Here is a 27,075-nt window from a genome sequence, read left to right as displayed (position 1 = left end):
TTTATGACTCGGTGAAAACTAACTTTTAATTACTGTCTTCTAATATGTCTACTAAAACCATCTCGAGACCTATGTGAAGCTTCCCTAAAATGGAAAGTTTAATCGGTTCCGTGATTATCAAAATCTTAAGCTACAGTCTTAAAAACTTGATACTTTATTTGATAGGATAAAAAATTGACAAACTGTCCCTTTAGGTAAAACATGAATATAATTTAACAGAATGTTTATCGTCAAATCGTGCTTAATTGAAATTATCTACCATAAAGGTATCAAGAATATGGTCAAGAATGCATGTCGGTAGCCTGGCTCAATATTTATAAAGGTATCAAGAATATGGTCAAGAATGCATGTTGCTAGCCTGGCTCAATATTTATAAAGGTATCAAGAATATGGTCAAGAATGCATGTTGCTAGCCTGGCTCAATATTTATAAAGGTATCAAGAATATGGTCAAGAATGCATGTTGCTAGCCTGGCTCAATATTTATAAAGGTATCAAGAATATGGTCTAGAATGCATGTTGGTAGCCTAGCTCAATATTTATAAGGTATCAGATTATGGTCAAGAATGCATGTTGCTAGCCTGGCTCAATATTTATAAAGGTATCAAGAATATGGTCAAGAATGCATGTTGCTAGCCTGGCTCAATATTTATAAAGGTATCAAGAATATGGTCAAGAATGCATGTTGCTAGCCTGGCTCAATATTTATAAAGGTATCAAGAATATGGTCAAGAATGCATGTTGCTAGCCTGGCTCAATATTTATAAAGGTATCAAGAATATGGTCAAGAATGCATGTTGGTAGCCTAGCTCAATATTTATAAGGTATCAGATTATGGTCAAGAATGCATGTTGCTAGCCTGGCTCAATATTTATAAAGGTATCAAGAATATGGTCAAGAATGCATGTTGCTAGCCTGGCTCAATATTTATAAAGGTATCAAGAATATGGTCAAGAATGCATGTTGATAGCATGGTTCAATATTTAGTATCATATAACAAATCAATGTAAAATGTATACTGGCCTATCTGTGGTCATTTGTATTGTCGATTTAACAAAACCCAAACCCTTTTCTTCTCCCCAATTTATACCAGCTACCAAAAACAAACATAAATCATGATATCAAAAATATATTAATTGATTTTGAGCCATGCTGTTAACGGCGTATTAAATAAAACACAAGTTCAATGATTGTATAAATAATTGAGCAGAAAATATTAGAGTAAACAGCAAACGGAAGTTTATAAAGCGTTGTTTTAGTGTTAAATTTTTCTCTCCTGAAAACAACTTTTTATATTCTTCAAAAATGAATATATTACTTGGATTTTACACCAGATTTTCATGTTCTCTAATAAAGTTAAACAAGCAGCGGGCTAAAATAACGATTTCTCCTTCCACCCCTTTTACCACCTCCCCTCCCCTCCTACTGGATAAACGAACTGACCAATAAATGAGTTCAATGTTAGGAAGCTAAATTGACGACAATTTTTCCTCTGTCATAATATCCAGGTATATTCTACATCCATTGCATTATATAACAATCATAAAACAGTCATAATCTGCAAAAGTACAAAATAGAAAGAACTACTTGTAGAGTAGCTTTGCTGGTATTTAAACTAAACTAAATTGTGAACAAATGTGATAAAATAACTTGTTAATTAAAACAGGAAGATTTTTTTAACACATTTACACCTACCTACACAAACAAACAAGAATGGCAACAACCGCAAAAGCGAGGCTCATACATTAACAAATTAATTGCGGACTAAAATGAACAAATAAAATATGTGGATATTATGACAAATGAAAATGGATGGCTTTGTAGTTAAATATTCTTTCCTAAAAGGCGAAAACCAATTTAAAACAGCAATTATGAAAATTTTACTCATTTAGATTTATTAATATTCCTTGCTTTAATTTTTTAAAGACCCAATTTTCTAATTTTGTCTTGGTAATGCAATGTACGTGGAGACTTTTAGTAAATATTATAGATATTATATACATAAAATCCACGCACAAAGTTTGAAATCGATAGGACGATTCTAACATGCTTCATTAACAGATATTTTTGTTCAGAAATTTTAAACCTTTTCATAATAACCAGTTTTTATTGTTTGTCCGTTAGGATCTCGCTAACCACTGAACCGATTGGGTTCTCCATAATAGGAAAGCTTCACAAAGTTCAAAAGATTTTTAATTTATTTCAAAATAAAAGTTTTGTGTTGGTTTTAATCTATGTTGTAAACATTCGCTCTTTCTGCGAAAATAGCTACTGTTGTACTAGAGCTATGGGCGAAGCTACTAGTAATCCTATTATATAAAGCAGCCAGGGTTTTTCTCTGAAGTTTAAGATCTCAATAACCACTGAGCTGCTTGGGTTCACTACTTTAGATAAGCTTCAACTAGGAACACAGTAAAAGTGTCGGACTGATTATGACGTAACAAAAAACATTAGCCAATGAGAGGCCACTATAAATTTTACCATTGGTCAATAATGGCCTCTCATTGGCTAATTTTTTTTGTTACGTCATAATCAGTCCGACACTTTTACTGTGTTCTTCAACTAGGTCCTGTGATGGTTTAGTTCAATTTTGTTATCACATTTAAGTCTAGTGATGGTTTTAAGCTATTTTCTAGGCTCTCCATGCCCTTTCAAATGCAAAGAAGGTATGGGCGAAGCTTCTAGAAATAATATAATACAATGATAGATGGCTAAAACAATACAACTTATATGGCCACAAAGATCACTGGAGACATGGACATTTTATTTGATTTGATTGAGCACTAATCAAATTAAACAATGACATTACAAGATTCTTTTTTTAAAGGACAACCAAGCTCAAGGTTATAAAGACAGGTTGAAATGTAGGAAAAAGGTTATCCATGCTCATTTCTTTAGGGGGGGGGGGAGGAGGGGTTGTTGATAAAATTTTTGCGCACCGGAATTCTTTCATTACTCACTTTTAGGTGATGCTCCCTCCCCCCTCCAGAATACATGAAAGGGATGGGGTGGTAAAACCAACATTTTAGTGTCAAAATTTATCACATTTTCAGGGGGCTATAACCCCTCTTCTTATCCCATTCCTTGTGATAAATTTTCACATGACTCTTTATAATAAATTAAACTAAATTTTTTTGACTATGTAGACTACATTTTTTCCACCTATATTTAAATTCCTGATAAGGCTAAGTAACTTAGTTACTTCCTTATACTTTAAAAGTAAATCATGGTTTATTCTAAAATTTACACGAAGATTAGGATTTTAATTTTTGCTGTTGTCGAAAATCTTTGAATAGTTATTTATCGCATCGTATTTTAGACAGTTTTCTGCGTATATTAAAATGACAAATTATTAAATTAAATTTGATTTTAATATTTGTGTAAGATTGTCTGTTATACGATGCTTTACATGATTTTTCAGTATGACTGAAAAATTTAGATTAATATTTAACAACAAAATGTAACGATTTTATAATAAAACTAGTTACTATGCACCTATCCTCTAAGGGAGAGTGTGGGGTAGTAAGAAAAAAAGCCTGAAACTAACCCAAGACATTTATAATTTTTCCCTGGAGAGTAAAACCAGCATTTTACGAGATCTTACGGTTCTGACAAAAAAACTTTAATATTTTATATGTATAATAGGAGAGTCAAATCATTAAACAATAATTTGTTTTAGCGTTAAAAAAAGTCATTGAGAAATACGCCGTATTTATTACGCTAGTTATCTAATAGTTAATGAAGCTTGAAATGATTAAATAAAAACATGAACAATTTGATTCCACTACTTGCGAAGCCTTAAAAAATTCAACCTCACAAGAAAAATCGCCCCTAGAAAAAAATTACTACCCATAAATGAAATGTGGTACCCCTAGAGGCCTCTAGAGGGTGGAGCCGCTCCTGTATCAATAAATAACAGACAGACTGAGAAGAAATGTTAATCATTTATCTTTCCAATGCGCAAACTTTAGCATATCAAACAAAGTTACTGACAACATCGTATTATATACAGCTTTCCGCGGATATTAAATGAAAAATTGTAAGATTAAAACAAGTTTGTTAGGCCCGGATATTAATCGGTTTCGAAGCATGCATGCTGAAAAATGTTTTACTCGTAATTTTAAATCTCTAACACGTTCTTATATATTGACCTATGATTTTTCAAGATTATTTTTTTATATCACAATTTTCAACTCATTGCCTATTTCTACTTCAATGTACTTAGAGTATGGCCTTTAAAAAAAAAACATTATTTTTGGCTACTTTTTTATCAGATAAAATTATTCTTTTTATATGTACACTGAACCTTAACTTTTAACATAAAATTGCAAATTTTCTTTTCAATTTTAAAATGAAAATCAATGGATCTAAAGGAAAACTAGTTTAGTAGTTCTATTCAACATCAAACTTTGAACATTTTTCCTCACAAGGATTTTGTTTATATTTTCCAGTATGGCTTCGAAACTAATTAATATTCGCTGGATTAGAACCGGTTCTCAGCAATACTGAATAATAATATACAGACAGTTTTCTACAGAATCTACAATAAAATAATAAGATTAAAACCAGTTTTGTTAGCCCGGTCCTTCGGCCATTCGGGGGTAACAAAACTATTTTTTTTCTTATAATTGTACCTTTTTATACCCGCGTATAGCTGTTTATAATACGATGCGATAAATAACTATTCTTATATCTAAAGTAAAAAAGCAAATCTTTAAAAAAATATATGTATATAAACTTCTAACTATTTATTTTTAATAAATGTAAGTTTTTTTTCAAAATATCTTCCCTGCCCAAAAAGACGTCTATTAATTTAAAATCCTCGCGCAATTTTCTTTTGTCAACTAAACATGCAAAAAGATAATTAAATACACATTTTCTAAATCCCTCTGTTCCAAAACTGTTTAAATTAAAACCAAATTTATGAGCCTCGAGATTGAAATCTTAATTTGGAATTGGGTGTACTTTTCCACAATGGAAAATGCATTAAAATTAACAACGACTCGACTGACACTGAAAATATCTATCTATGCATATTGTAGATAGTTCAATTTTGGGTTTAGATTCAGAAAAGGGTTGAAGCCTTTCGATATGCAACCCTGTATAAGTTCAGACAGTATGAATGCGCCTGTTCTGTATGTGTATGTGTGTGTGTGTTTGTGCGCTTGTGCGCGCGTAATAACAACTATATACACGCACAAAGAACTTGTGAAGATGTCCATTTATTGACGTGCATGCACACTGCTTTCACAATGGCCCGGGGACTGGCAAAATTTGTTCTTGGTTTCTCAGTTGCGCCCAAGGGCGAGCAAATTTTGTAATAGTTTCACTGCGACCCTAAGGCATGCAAAAGTTTGTTCTATATTCACAGAAAATAATTCACAAAATAATATAGGTAATCTTAAAAAATAATAAAAGTACATCCGACTAAAAAATAAAAATCTATTTGAAGCAGTAATAATACCTTTGATTGTAAAAAGTCTTTATAAGCCTGTCTTAATCGATTATTTAAAAATCGTGTATTAATTTAATATAAAATCAGATATCAGTACTTTTTAAAAATGTAACATCTATTCTTAATAAAATATCAATTTGTCTGCTCGAATGGTTAAAAATTCGCCCGTCAAAATTGCGTGTGATTTTGTGAAATTGAGCGAAGATAAAGTAGGCTCCAAGATGGGCACTACATTACAAATAGAGGCTGCAAACAAATTTCTTCTCTTATAAAACAAACCAAGACTGATTTGCCCCATCGTCTAAGGCATCAGAGAGGGTGAGGTAATTCAGAAAAATATTCTAAAATCAACTTAAGCTATGTTAAGGTTCCCTGAAAATCGAAACCAAATTTAGACCATACATTTAAAATTTATATCACAAGATAATCTTACACAACTTTTCCCCAACTTACGCATTTAAAGTATGATTAATTTTAACAAAAATCTTTAGGTTTAAATCTTATCTAATTGATTTGGTACAGAGTAACAGTGATCTCACAGAGCATGCTTTTAAGAGAAGAATCCATGTTGCCATCACCCAACTGACATAGACTCTGAATTAGGTTGCCCATAATAACAAAATTGGATACAACCCCACGCGTTCTGGGATATGTAAAGTCTCAGAAATTAAATTTAAAGTTTTAATAAGCATTGCATATTTAATACAAGATAATTTTATTTTACTAAATGTCCATCCTTCTGTCCGTCTGAAGCTTAAGATCTCTGTAACAACCAAACCGATTGGGTTCTAATCTTCAGGGATATACATACAGGTCCTGTGGTGGTTTTAGGCTATTTTCTTCGAAAGGTTTTTGTTAAGAATGATTCTATATAGGAGGGGGACTTCCCATTACCTCTAGGAGCGAAGTTAGTGTTGGCTTGTTTTGGCTTATATGTATAATTGTCCTTATTCCATCAATATTTATTATTTATGTTTCACATTCTTGTATTTTTTCGCTCCTTTACTTTTTCCTTGATTTTTTCTAGAGATCCCACCATAGTCACGATTAAACACGACAAGAAGACAAAAAAAATATTAAGTTGTTTCATCAAATTGGATTTATTAATACTTGGATAGTACACCAGATTATCATGGAGATAGGAGAAAATGACCTGCTTATTACACTAGTCCCCAAAGTTTTAAAATATTCGTTGTCTTATAAACTTTGGGGACTTTTGGGAATTTTGATTGGTTGTTTTTTTAAGTTAAGTGTTCAAACGTTTCAACCACTGATGATTTGACTTATGCTTTACAAAAAATAATGACTGCTTAGTTTAGTTAAATAAAAGAAATAGGCAAGATTTGAAGAAATAGAAACGAATCTACGAACCAAAATTGAAAAATGTCTAATCACAAACAAAAATCAAATAAACAAAAACAGTAAATCACAAACACACCAAAAAAATGCACTATGTCAGGCTTTCCAGGGATCTAAAGGGACAAGACAATGGCAGGTAAATTGATGTACATCCCCAATGATGAAACACAAAAACAAACCCTTCTGTAGAATTGAATCAGTAGGTGTGACGTTTCGACACTCAACTCAATACACCAACAAATCAAAATTCAATAAAAAGCCCCAAAAGTCGTGAAGCCAACAAATACGAAAAAATTTATTATAAAACATTGGGGACTAGTGTAATAAACAGTTCAATGTCCTCTACCTCCCTGCAAGCTTTCAGTGTGTGTGTGTGTGTGTGTATTTGAGTGTGTATAAGTGTTGTAATATCTGTATTTGGACATTGGAGATGTAACAAAAACGTTATTCAAGAAAATAGAAATAAAGACTTTTAATGGTTTTTCAAACTGAAAACTTAAAAAAAACTTTTCAAATTTTTGTTAAAAAGTACTTTTAAGAAATACTCTGTATTCGACATGGAGATGTAGGCAGAAAAAGGACCCAAAACAACCCAAGACTCTTAAAAATGGGCTAAAACCATTCCAGGACCTGTTTCAGACTTTCCTTAAATGGGATGCAACATATTAATTGACAAACAAACAACTTATTACTTAATAATAGGATGTACAACTTTATTAAAACTTTGTTGAAGAAAAGTTTTTATGAAATAAATTTTTTTTATTAATTTTTCAAATATTCATATGTAATCTACTTTTTGGGAGAATCTTTTTTTTTTATTTGTAACGCATGATTTGGTTCTATATTGGTCTATCTGTGTAAGTTTGTGTTTGTGTGTGTGTGTGAGTGTGTGTTTTATGTGTATGTGTGTGTGAGAACACGTCAAGTTATATCAAAGAAAAAGCATTTTGATCAGCTAGATTTAGATTTTCCTTTGTCTTTTTCCAATGTTCATAAAAATGTAACAGCGTTAAATTTACTTGTCAAAAATAGATGTTTTTTCAACGTGTTTAATGCGTTATTTATGGATTGATATTTTATATTTTTGGTGCTATTACTTTTTCATTCTTTATAATCTACATTTATTGTCAAAATTTTAATTAACTGCCAAATAAGATATTGGATGTACTGTGAAACAAGAACAAAATATTATTTTAAACGGAGCAACCAATTTAAATATTTATCATAAATTGGCTGAATTTGTGCAAAGAGATAGGGGACAATGGACTGTTTATTACACTTGTCCCCAAAGTTTTATGATAATTCGTTGGTCTAACAACTTGTGAATTGTGATTTGTTGGTTTATTAATTTGAGTGTTCATATGTTTCAACAACTAATTTTACGCTATACAGAAGGGGTAATTTTGTGTTTCATTGTTTGGGATGAACATTAATTTATCAGCCAATGTCTTATTCCTCTGGATCCCTGGAATTTGTGTCTGGTAAAAAGTTTGAAAACAACTTGAACATTTAGCAAAAATGAAAGATTGGTATTAATCATAGACAGGTTTCAGGCTACTTTGTTGGGGATTAATGCCAACTTTTACTCATTGATTTTATAGTGCCTAATCAATGTCTTAAAATATGAATAATTCCTTTATGCACTATTAACAGACCTAGCGGGCCAGGACTCTTAAAACAAACAGTAGAGACAAATATTTAAAAAGATTCAGCTAAGCAATTATGGTAAAACAAGGATGATAACATCCATGTAAGCGAAGCTCAAAAAATCAGATATGCGAACAAATCCTTTTACTAAAGTAACAGGATGTCTATTTGTCTCTCTGTGTGTCTGTGTGTTTGTGTATTTGTACCGAAGGATCTCGCTAACCACTGAACCGATAGGGTTCTCCTTAACTGGGTAGCTTCTCATAGGTCACGGGAAGGTTTATAACTATTTTAGGGTCGTAGCCGCTAGTAACAAATATAGAGTAAATCTAGCATACAATTACTTAGTTCTAACATTTCTGATTGTCATTGGGGTGATAAAAGGGTGCAGATTTATTTTAATTTTAACACTCATATCCCTTCTTACAATGAAAATAAGAAACAACGGAAAATGTTTAAAAGATTAAGAGACAACAAAAGTATTTGCATATGTTGTAACAATGGATATAGAATATACATGGATATTATGACTGGTGGAAAATTGCCGTAAATTTAGGTTGCTAACATTGGCATCATTTATTGGTCATTTCCTTCATTGATATTTGGGGTGATCGTTATTTTAGCCAATCAAAAGTTTCACTTTATTAGAGTAAATAATAAGCTGGTGTAAGATCCAAGTAATAATAAATCCATTGTTGAAGCTTGTGTAGTTCAAATGTCACAGAATTCTTCTTATTTTCAATCGATGATAATTTATTCAATTTTGTCATAGAACTAACCTCCACCCCCTCCCCCTCTCCCCCAAAAAAATGTTCGTTAATTTTCATAAACATCATTTCAGTTTTCATTTTCAATGACTTTTCTGTACTTTAAAAGAATTTTGACTAAGAACACATCATAAAAAATCATTATGTCTGTATTGTTGCACAATAAGATCTCGCATACTGCTAGGCCAATTTGGTCCTTCTTTTAGGGAAGCTTTATAAAGGTCCATGTGAATATTTTATCCTTTTTATATTTCAAATCAAATCTCAAATAAGGGAGAGTTACCTCCCTCTCTTTCTTTGTATAAAACAATTACATAATATGCCGCTTTTATAACCTAGACAAGAAATTTCGCTGAACAAATTTACTAATGAAGCAATAAAAGTTAACAGACGTTGTTGTCATGATAACCCGTGGGCCGTAGGTGTTAAACAACTTTCTGTACTAATTTAATCCGGGTGGCCTTTTTCCAGGGATGCAGAGCAGTTGTTAATTTAAGATTCAATATTTTGTGCAACTACAATGAAAATATACTTTTTAAAGAAAAATGGATCTATTATTACTTGGATCTTTCACCAGAATTTCACATTCTCTATTAAAGTAAAACTTGTAGCGGACTAAATTAACGAATACCCCATCTTATCTCTTTTTCCAAACGCCTGCCCTCCTACTGAATGAACGAACTGACCAATAAATGACAGGAAAAGTAGCTACCTAAATTGACAACAATATTAATGTATATTCTACATCTATTAGAAGAAAATGAAACAAGATATTTAAGTATAATAGTTAGAGACAACACAGAACCTTGTTGGCTCAGGCTCCACATCTCTGCCTTTTTTCAAAGGTTATTATTATAGTTCTTTACGTGTCTGCCGTCTAAAAAAACGACCACTTATGTAATACGGTTGTAATTTAGTCATCAATGACATTATTAAGTACAAACCACCTTAGGGCTTGGCACTTATGTCTGATAAAAAAGCACAACATAATCGACCAAGTTGTCTAAAACATTTTCAATTCGAATAAAAAAGTACTCTTTGCCAAATAATCTTGTTAAGTATCTTTTAGTCCACTTAATTGTAATTTAATTTAAAATTGTGTATTTTGGAGAAAATTATAATAATTGCTCGAAAATAAACGAACAATCAAAATTAAGGGGGGAAATCATATATCATAAATTAATACGCACAACGACACAAGCACTTTTAATGATGGCGATTTACAGTATATTTAAGACGAACTAAACTAAATGCTGAAAATCTTCGCTTGAAAAAAAATACTTGCAGAGGAATTAAAGTAGACAAAAATGTATGTGTTGAGAGGTTGGCTGCAGGGATATAAAGGGATGAGACAATGGATGATAAATTGATGTACATCCCTATTGATGATACACAAATTACCCCTTCTGTAGATTACAACTAGTGGTTGAAACGTTAACATAAAAAAAAAAAACATTGGGACTACTATAATAAACAGCCCTGGAGAGGTTGACTGTTTTATGTAAAATACTTGCTGAAATTACCACCAATTTAGCAGGGAAGGAACGGACAATGACGATTAAAAATAATCTACAACAAATTCATCCCCAATATTTAACATATAATAGGACTTAAATTACAAATATAAGAATTGGGTGAGAGATTAATTTATCTTGAATTGTGCTGGCAACCATGGGATTTTATACAGTTAAGTTATTTGATCAATCATGCTAGCAAGGAAATAATTCGGTCTAAATTATCCTACTTCGTATGTAGCAATAATGGATGTAGAATATACGTGGATATTATGACAGGGAAAAATTGTCGTCAATTTAGCTTGCTAACATGGAACTCGTATATTGGTCAGATCGTTTATCCAGTAGGCGGGGAGGGTAAAGTGGATGGAATGGGGAAATTATTATTTTAGCCCACTGCGTGTTTCACTTTATCAGAGAACATGAAAAAGTAATAATATATCCATTTTTGTAGGCATCGAAGCAGTGGGTAAAATCCATCTTATAGTAGAACCACATAAACCACCCATCAATGCAAACGAATGTTTTAGAGCCTAATTGGGGAGCTCTAACCATGCAGGATTCCCCTGTACATTACTTAAACAAACCCTTATGAAGCATAACTATATTTTTTTGGTTTTATTTGGTTGACTAACAATTGGAGGAATGTTTGAAAACAATATTTTTAAATTCAAATTTTCAGGAGAGCTTTATTGTAATAATATACAAATAGAACATATTTTTGAAATATCTTTTAATGATTGTTAATTTTATTAGGCAATTGTTTTTTACTTTAGGCAATAGAAGTTTCAATTTGTATTAAACTAATTAATCTTGCGCTAAAAAATTGTAATTTTGCTTAATGGATATATTATTACTTGGATCTTACACCAAATTTTCACATTTTCCAACAAAGTAAAACAAGCAGCGAGCTGCAATAACGATTCTCCTTTAACCCCATCCCCTCCTACTGGATGAACAAACTGACCAATAAATGTCTTTCATGTTAGCAAGCTAAATTGACGACAATTTTCCCCTGTCATAATATCCAATTGCATCCATTTTTTGCTTTAATATAAACAAATGTAAATGTATAATAGCTTCGCTCTTAACAATCTCAAACTATTTGAACTTCGAGGAAGAATAAAATATATCTTTTTAAAATACACACCTCGCTTCTAAACTAAAGATCAATCATAAAAACTTAATTTAAAATCAATACAACAGTCATTTTGAGTTTGAAATGTATACACTTATTTTTTTTAAAGCTGGTAAAATATCAAACTATTTTTAAGTCAAAGCATTCTATTATAGGGATCTAAAGGGATAAGACAATGGCCGATAAATTAATGTACATCCCAAACGATGATACACAAAATTACTCCTTCTGGCTTGTGTGAATTAAAATTTGTGGTTGAAACTTTTGAACACTCAACTTAAAGAATTAACTAATCAAAATTCACTCAAGTCCCCAAAGTTGTTAAGCCAACGAATATGAAAACGTTACTAAAAAATTAGTGTAGTTGAATAGACCATTGTCCCCTTTCTATGATTCTATTACTTAAAAAAACTTGACAAATTATAATTAGTTTTTAATACAGCAATTGAATTATTAAAGTCAATTAAAATGGGTATTTCTATGGCCATATGCTGTCAAAATTAACTACCTTATGATTACCAATACAGTTATTCTATAATTAACTATATTATTATATAGAAATAATTGAATTTTGGGGAAGAATAAATTATTTTGTAATCATGAGATAAAGTTAACATTAAACCATTCAAAACTAGTTTTGTTTTAAACTAAAAAGAAAAAAATATCCCATGACCATTTAGTATATTTCCTGAAAAGAATAGGCACAATTTGTTCAGTAGTTCCCGAGATATTAAGAATCAGACATACAGGCATCATTCTACTTTGTATTATAAATATAAACTGTCTGTCTGTCCGTATGTCCCTACATCACTTTGTTAAGAAAACTGACTATGACATCCTTGTTTATTAATAAGTTTTAGAAATATGAAAAAAAATTCTTCCAAATTTCATACCATCAAATGAATAAGATTAATACTATTACTTTACTTTTCTTTTCTCTTATCTTCTTTTCTGTTATTAGATTATTATTGCTTCGCCACTTATGGAGATAATTATCACTGTTTAAAATACATTTGCAATAAAAGATATTTTTGTGCAGTGCAAAAAAATCTGAAAGATGGATAGACAGGTGTGTTTTCAAATTTATTTTCTACCCTTTATTAGCCTAAATGAACATGTTTTTTGTTTATGTAATTCTTATGGGCTGAAAATTAATTGTAATGATTACAATTAATCTACCCCCCCCCCCCTCCCCCTCCCTCAATAAGACAAGATGAACCCATAACAAAGGATTGGGCAAGTATATATTATATATTATTTTTACAATAAAGAATCACCATATGATGTAACAACCTTCTTCTTCATCTGCCAATTCCCCCCTTACTTATTTCCCTCTCTTCTGTTACTTGGCCCCCTATATGCTAACCCAGGGAGTAAGGGAGGGGACAATGGATCGAATATTCAATTTTTAGGAGTCTTAGACTTTGGGGACTGGCTTAAAGGGAACATGCAAGAATTTAGCAGTTTCTAACCAATCTTGGGGACCAATTATGAATGACGTCACGCAAAATCATGCATAATCTCGCGGCAAACTAGCGCGTCAACAAAAAGATAAACAATAACAAGCAGACAGAATATTTTGATTTCAAAATTATTTTGTAAATTGAATCATTACATTTTTTATATCTAATTCTTGTTTAATGTTAATTCATTCCGATTAGTGCGTTGTAGAAAGAAATTATATTAAGATTATTAGTTATTATGAGCAAAGCCTTCCTATAATTAGGTCCCGCACATTTGTACGTCCGTAACGGTTAGCTCTTTTCGTTACTTTAGACATGTTAGATGTTTCTTATTGATTTAATGTAAAGGCAAAAGATTTTTGTCTTTAGCTTAATATTTCTGTAATTAATGATCCGATTAATTTCAAAATTTTAGGGAAAATTCACGAAGTCCTGAGTTGTTCAAAGTTTGTTTATCATTAAAATCTCAAGATGGTGTTATTTTATTTTTCTGTCCTGGATGCTAGGAGCGCAGCTACCAGTTATCCTAAGATATGTTACTTAAACCTTAAGATCTTTAAAATTAAGATGTACTTATGTTCTCAACTATTTTATTTATGTAGTATGAAATTTTGACGCATATTTCGTTAAATGAAATAACTTGAGTTAAAAGTTCTGTAGGAAGGTAATTGTTTTAGTAAGTTTTGTAATATAATTATTTAAAGGCTTTTTCACGTCTAAGCTTTTTAATAAATACAATAAAAAAATTTGGGTAAAAGAAGTTGTAAAAATAAAATGGTCTGTTTCCTTAATTTTCCGAAGTTTAAATAATAACAATTATGGAAATGAATTGTAAACAAGGGTCTTGATCTCTAGAATCAAAGGCTTGTAGTAAAGCATCAGTTTAAGGATGGTGCATTTCGAATTAAAAACAATTCACAAAGTCAAAAATTTCCACTAAAGGTTGCTATATTGCAAATACTTGTTTTATCTGGAAATATCTGGGTTTTCAACCTTAAAGGGTCACAACTATAAAATTGAATTAACTGCCCATTGTCCCCTCCCTTACTCCCTGATGCTAACCCCTAAACAATAAATCTATCGTTAACCATGATAAAGTTGATTTGCTCCGTAACAACAGAAAGAAAAATAGGAGCATTTAGTGGCTATTATTTTTTTTTTAATTCTACAAATATTTCTTTCTCGATTAGTCTAATAATAGTTCTTTATTTTTCATAAAAAATGATTTATTTAATAAAAGACTAAAGAGGTTATTTTAGGTTAGGTGAGTACCCCGTAGGGTTGACAATTAGCCCGGCAGGGTTAGAGCCCTCCGCAAGGGCTAGAATTAGGAGAAAAAATATTTTGAAAATATGACAAAACGCCCCTTAAGAGGAGTTGTCACGAAAGGGACTATTTACCCATATTAAAATATTTTTTTTATTTCGCGGATTTTTGTCCACCTTTTGGTGCTCTGTGAGTACGAAAGTTAATGGCAACCACTCTGGAGAAATGGCGGGGAGAGAAGAGCAATGTTTTTGTTGGTGTCCGCCCACGCGACCAGCCATCACACAATATTATAATCTACACGAACAAAGAAAATGAAGAAAAAAACTGGATAGAGAGAAAAGTGGCGAAGAAACTAATGGGAAAAAATGGTGGGGGGGGGGGGGATTTAAAGAAGATGACAGGGAAGGTTAATAAAATGGACGTGGGATATTTTGCACAACATAACAACCCCCCTTCGCCCTCACCCCTTTTTTGCAAGGGTTTTAAATTTAACATTTTAACATTATATTGGCTCATCTAATTCATTATCTGTTTAGAACAGATGGAATCTCAAGTTTTATCAACAGTATTAAAAGTTGTGCAATTGGTTAGTGCCAAGGGTTGGACAACTGCAAGCAACTAGAACTTTCGTCTGCAAATTTTTATAGATACTGAGATGGGTCAATAGCATAAATAGTGAATTAATTTTGTATTTTTTTGAATGAAAATATTGGGGTGAAATCACATCTGTTTGACTGTCGTTTTTACGTGGTCAAATGTAATTTTAAAATCAAAGAGTGGTTGTAGCAACCTGATGGAAAATTAATGGTACAGGTTTGCTACAAGAAGCCAAGATGGAGAAGACAGGGATCTAAAGGGATAAGATAATGGCAGATAAATTGATGTACATCCCACAAATGATGATACACAAGATTACCCATTCTGTAGATAAAATAGGTTTGAACACTCAACTTATTAAACCAACGAATCAAAATTCACTGAAGTCCCCAAAGTCAACGAATAATTAAAAGACATTGTAAGACTTTGGGGACTAGTGCAACAAACAGCCCATTGTCCCCTCCCTCCCTGTGGGGGAGAACAACAAAAATCTACAGGATAATAAACCAAATCAATCAGCTGCAAAATAAGGTTACTCAAACTATTTACAACTTTTCAAATGTCTCCAATAAATCTAATTTTCAAGTAGTTTTTAATTATGCACTAAAAAAAGAATAATAAGCTTGTTAATTCTTAACAAAAACATTTTAATTTAAAAAGATATTTCAATAAATTTTGCCTTATAAGTAGTATTTGCTGTTTTATCCTATAAAATTAAGATTATAATCTAAATGGCTTAAGGAAGCTTTTTTTATAGACACATAAAGTTACATGTAACAAGGACAATCATGGCTAAGAGTAGCACAGGCTGGAGGCCTCAGTGTGTACTGGTCTATGGGAGTGTGTAGACAGGATATTAAAGGTATGTAATTTGTATTTAAAGATCTAAAGGGTTAAGACAATGGCCTAAAAATTTGTGTACATACCTCATGATGACTCACAAAGTTGGCCTTTTTTATGTTACAATTAGTAGTCGAAACGTTTGAACACTTAATGAACCAACCAACAAAATTCCATGAAAGTCACAAAAGTTTTTAAGCCAACAAACAAGACTGTAAAACTTTGGGGACTAGTGTAATAAACAGTCCAATGTCCCCTCCCTCCCTGATTGGGATATGTGTACTTTGGGAATTCAAATTACAAGCTCAGTCAGACAAAGTACTGACAAACTCAACTCAAAGAGCAGCTCTGCTTCTAAAAAGGCCACTTTAAAGACAATAAGTTGATTTAAACAGTTAAAACCAAAATGAATCTTTTTTAAAGCGAGTAAAAAGCAAAATAAAAAAAATTTAAATAAAAATATTTGTTCTAGATAAATGTTATGCAAGAAATAAAAATTATTTTATCATAATGATGCTTCTTTATATATATTTGCAACCAACAGAGATAACAAAATTGATTGGCACCATTTCTTTTAAACACTTTCAAAGAAGGGAAGCTTTTCTGCAAATAAGGTTTTTTGTCCACGTTTCCTTTAGTAATTTATAGCTCTGATATTAGAATATTCCTGCAACGATTAGGTAAACTTTTGGAAATGTAGGAAAGTGAGACAACGTAAAGTGCCACAAAAAAATGACGCCATACAATAAAATTGACCAATGAGAGGTCAGTATACACTTTAATTGACCAATGGTAAAATGTATACTGGCCTCTCATTTGTCATATTTATCGTATGATTATTTTTTGGAAACACTTTACGCTGTCTCTAGAAAAGTCATTGCCAAAAAGTCAAAAAGATTGATTTCGCAGTCATGAAAATATCCTATTTATTTTATAATAGTTTCTTCACCAGTACATTTGTCTTATTTGTTGATTTCCACTCTCATGGATGTCGTCAACCTTGTGTGCTTCCATTTCTAATGCTTTCCCCGCAGAACAATTTAAAGTGCAAATTATAAGAAAAAGTTGTCTTCTTTTGGCAATGTGAACAATTTGTCTTTTAAACTCTGCATATTTTTTTAGTTTTAAAGTATTAAAGTGTTTTAAAATTATCTAAGTTTTAGAATCAAAAAAGTAATTTTAAGTTATTTTTCTTAACTCCCCCAAATTATAACCCCCTCCCCCCTGAAGTTTCTAGGGTTAAGAAAATGGCAGATCCGCCCTCTCTCTCTCTCTCGCCCTCTCTCACTCCCACCTCTTCAAATATCTCCTATCACTATCCGATCAAAAAAAAACTTGAAATATTTCAGCACTAAACAATGAATGAACTCGCCCCTCTTGCAGGGAGGGAGGGGACATTGGGCTGTTTATAACAATAGTCCCCAAAGTTTTATAATAACGTTTTCTTATTCGTTAGCTAATAGCTTAATAACTTTGGGGACTTTAATTAATTTTGATTCTTTGATTTATTAAGTTTAGTGTACAAACGTGTTAACCACTAATTGTATTCTTCAGAAGGGGTAATTTTGAGTATAATTATTGGGGATATACATTAATTTATCGGCCATGTTCTTATCCCCTATATCTCTGCCCCACTTGTCTCTTCATTATACAGTTTTTAAACAAAAACATTTTCATAAAAAAAGATACTACAATTTAGAAAATCGTTTTACCGCGATTCTTAAATTCACCAAAAACTAAAACCTAAATATTTTTAGCAACCGGACCAAAACACCCAAAACATAAAAAAAATTTCATGATTTTTGGCTGACCTAATATTTTTTTATGACTAGAAGTTTTGGTGTCAAATTAAATTGACACGCAAGAAAGTGCACCCATAATTTCATAATAACATCCATTAAAGCGAAGCTCTAAAATCAGAAGGATGGACAAACAAACAATAATTCTTGAAGAGTGTCAGAAAATTAATTTGTAAGTCTAAACAAAACTGTACATAAATTTGTTGCAAAGTTGCGAAAATCTTACTTAACTAAAAGAATCATCAAGAAGGATTAAAAGGAAAATTTTGGACAGAGTTTAAAAATACTTATTCACTTGTTCATTAAAAACGATTCCCCTTTGCCGGCTGCTTATATCGCCAAAGGTTTACAGACAATGGCCGATAAATTTATGTACTTTCCCAAAGATAATAAATAAGATTACCCCTTCTGTAGATTACAAGTAGTGGATGAAACGTTTGAACACTCAACTTAATGAACCAACCAATTAAAATTCAATAAAAATCTCCAAAGTATTGAGCCAACAAATATGAAAACGTTATAGTAAAACTTTGGAGACTAGTATAATAAACATCCCATTGTTTCCTCTCTTTCTGATAAAAACATATTCTTTTGATGCACTCACAGAAAAATCTCCTATTTCTAGCGGGTTTTAGAGTCATTTTGCCATTGTATTATATTGGTTTTACTTTGCCTAGGCTACCCTGCACATAACACTTGATCAAACTGTGACAGAACGAATCTAGAACCCACCTTTTGAATGAAAAAGAATTTCTGAATGAAAGGTTGCAGTAGAAATATCTGTATAAATATTTATTTACATTGTATATACCCTTCTGTGTATAAAGCAAGGTAGGGGTATAGTTATTCATTGCATCATATTATAGACAGCTTTCGCGGATATCAAAATAAAAAATACTAGATTAGAACCAGCTGGTAGCCCCATAGTGTATATGGGATCCTGTTCTATTCCTGCGGATATTAATCGAATTTTGATTCTTTTCTCAAAAACTGTATACATTCTTTAACCTTGTAATAAACTAACGGATAAGCACCCTAACATCTAGGTTTTCTTTATTAAAAGGGCAGAAATGAGCTTGTAAAATAGCTGAAAACCAGCACAATTATAATGTAAATATCTCAGTTTCCCTGAGAGATATTGGTAGATAAGGTATGTAGTGTGAGCTCAAGGGAATTCTAAATTTCATTTTGTTTCTAGCAAACAAATTTACTTTGAAGTAAACAATATCTTCTATATTTCTAAATTTAATTTTCAAAATAAAAAGCTTTTTCTTTCTTGAGCAGCAAGCTATATGCTTTGTTGATTTGATTCATGGGTATACAAGAAGAAATAAAATTCTGATATAAATTTAAATACTTATAAGTCTTTACTAAGTTTTTTTAAAAAGGGAAAAAAACTAATATTTTATATTTATGCCTACTAGTGACTGCACCACTAGCATCTAGGGGCTCCGTATTCGAAGTGTTAGTGAAGGATAGAAAAACAGTATAAAACCAAGAAAAGACTTCAATCTAAAAACAAAATGGGTTAAAACCATCCTAAGACCTATGTGAAGCCTCCCTTAAATGGACAACTCAATTGGGCCAGTGGTTGTTGAACTCTTAAGCTACAGACAAAAAAAACTCACTACTTTTTACAATAGGATTAAGTATAATTCTAAAAAATGTATGCAAAACATAGTTTTTACTTTTTTTTATGTGGAAAAAGATGGATTTTAAAAGGTAAAACAATTTAATTTATCTAGTTTGAAATGAGCTTTAAAGAGCCTAAAAGTCTAAAGTTTAATGTTCATGATAAGCTTAATTGAATTTTAAAAGATATTTTTAAATATAATGCAAAAGAGACAAAATTAGATAAAACTGGTGGGTTTTATTAGCATTTTTTTCTAGGAATTAAATAAATTATTCATCTTGTCAAAAATTATGGATATAACTTTAAAGACATATGTGTGTGTGTGTATTTGATATGTACATATGTGTATTGTTGAAGATCCGAAATTACAGATGAATTGTTCCTTATCCCTCAGTTGTTATATACTGGCCTAGGTCATTGACTTAGGCTCAGCTCATATTCTATATACTGTATTATACATCAGGGATCTAAAGGGATAAGATAATGGTCTTTAGATTGATGTACATCCCCAATAATGAGACCCCCCCTCTATAGATTACAATGAGTGATTGAAACGCTTTGATCAACCAACCAAAAAATTCAATAACAGTCTCCAAAGTTGTTGAGCCAACAAATTAGAAAATGCTAGTATAAAATTTTGGGGACTAGAGTAAAAAACAGCCCATTGTCCCCTTCCTCCCTGGTATTTTACATACAGCTATAGTAGTGACCAATTATGGAAAATCACACCCTGCCAACCCCGCATCTAGTCCAATTTTATCAAATTTGTTTAATTTTGATTTATTTAAATATTATAAAACATATTTTAATTTGTTTATGTTATTATTTTTTTGCAAAATTTTATAAATAAACAAATTAAAGATAGCTGTTTTATGAATAAAAAGTACGAAAATAAAACTTATTTCCAGTATGGCTTTGAAACAGAATTAGAACCGGTTCTCAGCCATACTGAAAAATCATGTACAGCATCATACATATAAAAGCTTTTTTTTAAAGCTCCACGAATATTTAAACAAAAATCATAAAATTTATACTAGTTCACAAATCTGGTTTTGGTCTTAATAATTTTTCATTTTGATATCTGCGAAAAGCTGTCTATAATACGATGCGAATATTAACAATTTTAAAAACCTTTCAACCTAGGCAAACGCCCTTTTTAGGAAAGCAAGACAAATTAAGCAGAGAATAAAACAAATTGGACCAACAAAAGTTTTATTGCCTGGACAGTTTTGGAGGGTAATTAGCAGGAATCTAAAGGGATAAGACTATGGCCGATAAATTGATATAGATCCCTAATAATGATAAAAAAAATTACCCCTTTAAAGTTGAAACGTTTGAACACTCAACCTTTTGAATCAACCAATCAAAATTCACTAAATTCCTCAAAGTTGTTAAACCAACGAATAAGAAAAGTTATAAAACTTTGACGACTTACAGGAATGGACTGATAGCTAAACATTGATTTGAAATAATAATTATTTTTGTAAAAAAGAACTTTAAAGACTAGAAGCGCAGCCATAGGCCCAAGTTATTTTATTATATACAGTAGTAAATGTTTCTCTTTTTGTCTGAAGCTTAAGTTTTCGATAACTACTGAACCAATTATGTTCTGCATTTCAGGGTACTGTGATGGTTTTAGAATATTGTATTTTTACAAAGTGTCTCAAAAATCAGCCATGTGACGTCATAAAAATGAGGGAGATGAGGGGAGAAGTGGGAAAGAAAACCCCTAAAAAAGTGATGGACATTACTACAATTTTATGACGTCATATGGCTGATTTTTAGGACACTTTGTAAAGTTACAGAATATTTTTTTAGAACTTTGTCTTAGGATGGTTTTTAGCTATACTTTCGATCACTAAGTCCCTAGACGCTAAGAGCGCAGCCGCTAGTGCATATCATAAGTAGACAAGGATGTAATGCAAACAGACTCAGCGACGCGTGCCAATATATCCCACATATTCAATTCAAACTATATTTGTAAATACAACATACAACACAGTAATTTACAAATGGAAGCAGGAGAAAATAAGCCCACAAATTTTTATATTGTGTTTAAATTTTAAGAAAAGTTTGATTATTATTATTTATTTTTTGTATGGTATCATATATATACAGTTGTTTACAGTAGGGAAATAAAAAATAATAAATAAAATTCCTGTTTTGCTGGCCCAAATGTGCCAAAGGCCAGGTCTAACAATTGGAGGATTTTATTTTTACAAAGAACTAGTTTTCATTAATTTTGAAATATTGATAAATAAAAATAAGATTTATGCATTTTTTTCTCCTACTTCTATTTCAACTACACTGTGTATATTTTAGACAGGAGTTTCTTCCGTTAAATTTTCTGCCTTCAGCATATTTGTATAATATGCTACATAATCAAGTAAAAAACCCGTTCAATGATTTAAAAGCTCATTGTCTCCTCACTATCTGTAAAAAGCTGCATACACAATTTTAAAAAAAATTTTGATTCTTTACTGGACTTAACAACAAGAACAAAAGTTAATACTGAAGGGCAGCAGTTCTTTTTTTGACACCTCACTGTATCCATCAATTAAGCCAACCCTGGGGACAGCGGAAAGTGTCATGCGTGACGTCATAAAATTACGTCTATTATTAATATATATTCTAAAGATTTCCTACTTTTCCTCTCATCCTTCTCTTTTAGAGTATTTTTATGACGTCACTCATGACACTTTCCGCTGTCCCCCATCCCTGTACCCCTGGTTTAAAATGTATTGCCAAGAATAATTAAATCGCCTGTCCTTTGCTTAACAGCTAAAATAATGTGTCATAAGAAACAATAATAATAGATTTTAACAATGCCCTTTTAAAAACCAATTGCTTTGGTACAAATTATATAATTTACAAGGACAGTTTTTTATCAGTAGCTTAGCAAAGGAAGGTAATAATGATAATAAAGAGTGTTACCGGAGTGTGTAAAATACTTCAAAAGAAGAATTGTCAAGGGGTTGGATACCCCCCTAAAAAAACAACATATTTATTAATAAAAAAAAGTGTCCTTTAACTGAAAAATTGACTCTTGAAGCAACTAAATTTCTTTACAGGTATACATAGGGGGCTGTATTTGCCCTGTTATTTTTTTACAGGGAGTGGATAACCCCCTACACCCCCTTCTGTAGGCCCATGATCTTGACTAAGGGAGAGCATCGATTAGATTAATTTATTCTTAAGATTAATAAGTTACAAATCAAAGTAAGGACAGGCCTAATCATGTGGTAGGTGCGCTATTTACGAGAGTGACATGAGAGTGGCTGTATTGTAAAGGTTTATGAACTCTAATTAAAAGCCACAATGATGTAAAACAATGTATAAACAACCACACATACAATTAACAAACATCTCACACACACAAACATTTTAGGAACTCCAACTCATTTTGATTTGGTTTAATAGTTTTTAAAAGCAAAGCTTTTCTATAATTAGGGTCGGTCCGTCCGTACGTCCGTACGTCCGTCCGTCCGAGATAGATAGCTTTTATTCGTTAATTTAGGCATGTTAGAATTGTCCCATCGATTTCAAACTTTGCATGACGATTCCTGTAGTAGTTAGGTACGATTTAGAAAAGGTAGCAACTCTATAATCATTACCAGAATGTCCGTACGTCCATTTTAAACATGTTGATTTTTCTAATTTTTTAACAGCAAATTTTTATGTGATCTAATTATCCGTTTGATCTGATTTTTGATATATTGATTCATGGGACAACAAAGAACAATATTTTAAGCGAAGCAACTCTATAATCAAATCCTAAAAATGTAAGTATGTCCATAAACTCAATAAACATTATCCTGTATCAAGAAGTTTTTCAACAAATTTACTTACAATTTTGCCTTGACTCTTATACTTTTATATTCTGATAATTCAGTTTAGACACTATACAAGTGTTAATGTCCGTTTGTCCTACCGTTTCAGTGCTTCGCTTTTATGGATGTTGTCATCCTTGTTTAGATAATTTTTAGTAGACAAAATAACTGAAAAAGTATTTTATCCCTAAAGTTTAAATAAATCCTATTTGCCATAAAATAGTTTTTTTTCTAAACATCCAATAAACCATTTTCATACTACTTTGTCCCTGGGTTGGTTAACAAATTCAAAAACAAATTAAAATTAGTTAAATTTTTTTCTCCTGATTTTTGTCTAATAGCAAAGAAAGAAAGAAAAGGAAAGCAAAAAGAGATTATCTCATAGAAAACCCATTTTGATTCACAATTTTGAGAAAAAACCTTTGCATATTATTGTACAAAAGAATGTTAAATTATAAATATAATAATTACACAAAATTGTTTTAATTTGGCGAAAAAGAAATGTTAAACAGTATAGTTTTTTATTCATGTAACATATACCAGGGGCGTCCAAGCTTTTTATTTTGGGGGGGGTAAAATTTTTTTAAGGGTGGGGTAATTCGGTTTTGGGGGGAATAAAATGGCGCGAGAAGCCCCCTCCAAAATTTTTACCCCGGGGGTAAAATTTGCTTGGTGGGGGGGGGGGTAATTACCCCCCCAGAAATCTGTTGGCAGGGGTAAAATTTGTTTACCCCCCCCAAAATTTACCCCCAGGGTAAAATTTTTTGGGGGGGGTAATTTAAATTTTATCAAAAGTTTAGTATTAAAATTTAAATTTTCTATTTTTTTGGGGGGGGTACCCCAAAATTGTTTGGAGGGGTAAATACCCCCTTCTAAATGGTTGGGGATGCCTACGGCACCCCCAGGGTAGGGGTAAATTCTAAATGGGGGGGGGTAAAATGAAAAAAATTTTGGGGGTGCCTACGGCACCTCCAAATTCGTTTGGGGGGGGGGGGGGTAATCGCCCCATTACCCCCCCCCCCCTTGGACGCCTATGACATGTACCATTAAAGATTTGTGCCTTTTTTATGAAGATCAATTTATTCTGTACTGAAACTAACCAATGTCATTTTCATTTTTGGGGAAGCTTAACCATAGGTCCCGGAATTGTTTTAGAATATTTCATGTTTAGAAATTAGATTTAAGATTCTCACTTCTTACCCCTTAGAGTACAGCCTTTAGATGCTAGGAGCGTAACCGCTATAGTTTAAATTAAGCTTTTAATATTAGTCATCTCTAAATATTTTCAAATATATGAAATACATGTTATATTCTAAAAATGCAACAAAAATAATTATCCTGTAATATAATTAACATAAACAAGCTATACTGTGCGAAAGAGGAAAATATATTAAAAACAAATAATAAAAAAACAAGGGTGACAACATCCATAATAACTAAGCTCTAAAACGGTAGGACAGGACAAACGAACATTAACACTTGTAGAGTGACAGATCTGAAAATACAAAATTATACGTAAATTTGTTACATAACTTCTTAGATACAAAATTGTGTTTAATGACATACTGACATTTTAAGACTTGATTATAGAGTTGCTACCCTTTCTATTCGTTCCAGACGGACGTACGGACTGACCTAACTATACAAAAGCTTTACTTAAAAAAACAATAAGGAAGGATGTATATGTTGTAATATGTAATAAATAATAATTATCTAAACACAGAGTCAATAAAAATAAATACAGTACGAAATACAGTTTTTTTTCTTTAGTTGACCAATACATAGTAATGACCAATAGTTGACATATGCATTTTGCATAATAGTAGGTGGAATTATATAAACAAGAATGAGCACATCCATAAAAGCGGAGCACCACAATTTAGACGTACAGACGAACATTGGCAAACATAGAGTTACTTTAATATTAAAGTAAAAGAATAAGAGTTCAATGTTGGAGAAAAACTTTGACATGAATATTTCTAAAGATAGCTTGAATATTATTATTTGATATCGACGAAGTGACTTTTCGCTTATTAAAGGGTTCTTAATGTTTGCTACACTTATCAAACTTTTTAAGGAATCATCATGGCAAGTTTAAAATCGATAGTTCAATACTAACATACCTAAATCAACGATCAAGGCTACGTGTTATGGACGGAACAACCATAATTGTAGAAAAGTCAGGATTTAAAAAATATTTGAACACATTTTTAGCAAGAAAATTTATAGTTATATGGGTTATAGGTATACAAATAAAGAATATAGGCATCACCTCACCATAGGTAAAAAAGAAAATTTGACAGGGGATGTAAGCCTTTCTTTTGAGTGGAAAATGGGAATCTAGGCAGCCAAATGTGATTTATTTGTAGGGTGGATTTATATTAGAACACATTTCCATAGAATTTCTAAAAATGATTTTAAAAGCTTTTAGATTTTGTAGTTTTTGATATGATATTAAATCTTGTAAAGAGCTTAATAGATACAGATTTTTAAAATTCATTAGTACAACTACTATAGTATATATAAACCATTATATTTTAGTGACAAAGAACATGTTAACTCATCTTATTTTACCTCCCCTACAGCTACACACCGTGGTAGTGTACAACAGCTTACACAACAACAAAACAAAACATTGATAACTTAGGGTTACTAACAACGTTAGAAATAATTATATATCATACTTTACCCCTTATTTATCATAACTTTAAGCTTTATTAATTAGGCATATAGAAATGCATAATAAAGCCGGTTTAGCATATGGGCTGCTGTCATTTATTTACACAAATATTTAATAATGTGCTCTCACTAGGGTTTATTATAACATAACGTACATGTGTGTGTGCGTGTGTTTGTGCGTGCTTCAATGGTTTCCCCGATGTAACGCGCGGCGCGACAGCACTGCTCTTACTAACTACGCGGTCCAAGGTTACCCTATGAAGGTCAAATATTGCCTTCCCCTTGCGCCCGGAGACAGCCATCAGCAACAGCTTTTCGCCACGATCACAGTAAGGCCTATTTAACCCCCGAACGCCTCCCCCACCTCCACTTCGTAGAGTCGCTTCTTGTGTCTTCGAAGTAATATCGTGCAGGGTGGGAGAAGATATGGACTGTTAAAAAAATATACAAAACATAATCCACAAATTATTCGTCAACTCTTTAACGAAACTTTATTATGTAACTTATAGGTGGCGATTTAATATATTTTCCATTATCCCATACCTGTTTCCCTGAATATCCCGCGTGTAGCGGGGGGTGGGGGTTGCTTCAGCAGCTACCATGGTGAACGAACCACCAAAGAGAGAAAAGATCTTTCCATCACCGAAATAATAAAAAAAGACAACGGTACTGGAACACTTTTAGAGAGCGAGACAACTTCAAAAGTTATGTATACAGATACAGATAGAGAGAGAGAGAGAGCGAAGGCTTCGATTTACGCTGTGTGCGATTGCGTGTGTGTGTGTGTGTTCTTGTGCAATGGACGATGCACACACACACACACACACACACACACTACAAACAAAGATTTTTGCATGACTTTGGTATTGAAAGAGTTAATGCTCAGTGTTGGTGGAAAAAAAGATCAGTAAGAACTAGTTAAGGGTTGGGGGGGGGGGGGGTGGAGAGAAAGGGGATTATTGAATAAGTCAACTAACTACTCAAAACTTAGAGATTAACTCTAAAAAAAATCGCCAGTCAGCTTTAAAAAAAAATTATCTTTGTTTTTAAGAGTTCATCTTTTTTTGATAAGAATTGTCAACAAAT

The 27,075-nt window shown here is 31.9% G+C and overlaps 1 protein-coding gene across 1 annotated transcript in view; it reads right to left on the bottom strand.

Annotated features, from left to right (window-relative positions):
• LOC145316438 (uncharacterized) overlaps positions 1 to 26,245 on the bottom strand; it is a 73,158-nt gene extending 46,913 nt beyond the window's left edge. The window contains exon 1 of the mRNA XM_080156918.1: positions 26,145 to 26,245. The gene's annotated coding sequence lies outside the window, so the exon portion shown is untranslated. The remainder of the gene's footprint in view (positions 1 to 26,144) is intronic.
• Between the last annotated feature and the right edge of the window lie 830 nt (positions 26,246 to 27,075).

The sequence above is a fragment of the Acartia tonsa genome, chromosome 4 (assembly GCF_053477335.1).
Source record: "Acartia tonsa isolate MP-2025a chromosome 4, ASM5347733v1, whole genome shotgun sequence".
Lineage (NCBI taxonomy): Eukaryota > Metazoa > Arthropoda > Copepoda > Calanoida > Acartiidae > Acartia > Acartia tonsa.
The sequence above is the reverse complement of the archived record's forward strand: the minus strand, read 5'-3'. Positions and strand labels throughout refer to the sequence as shown.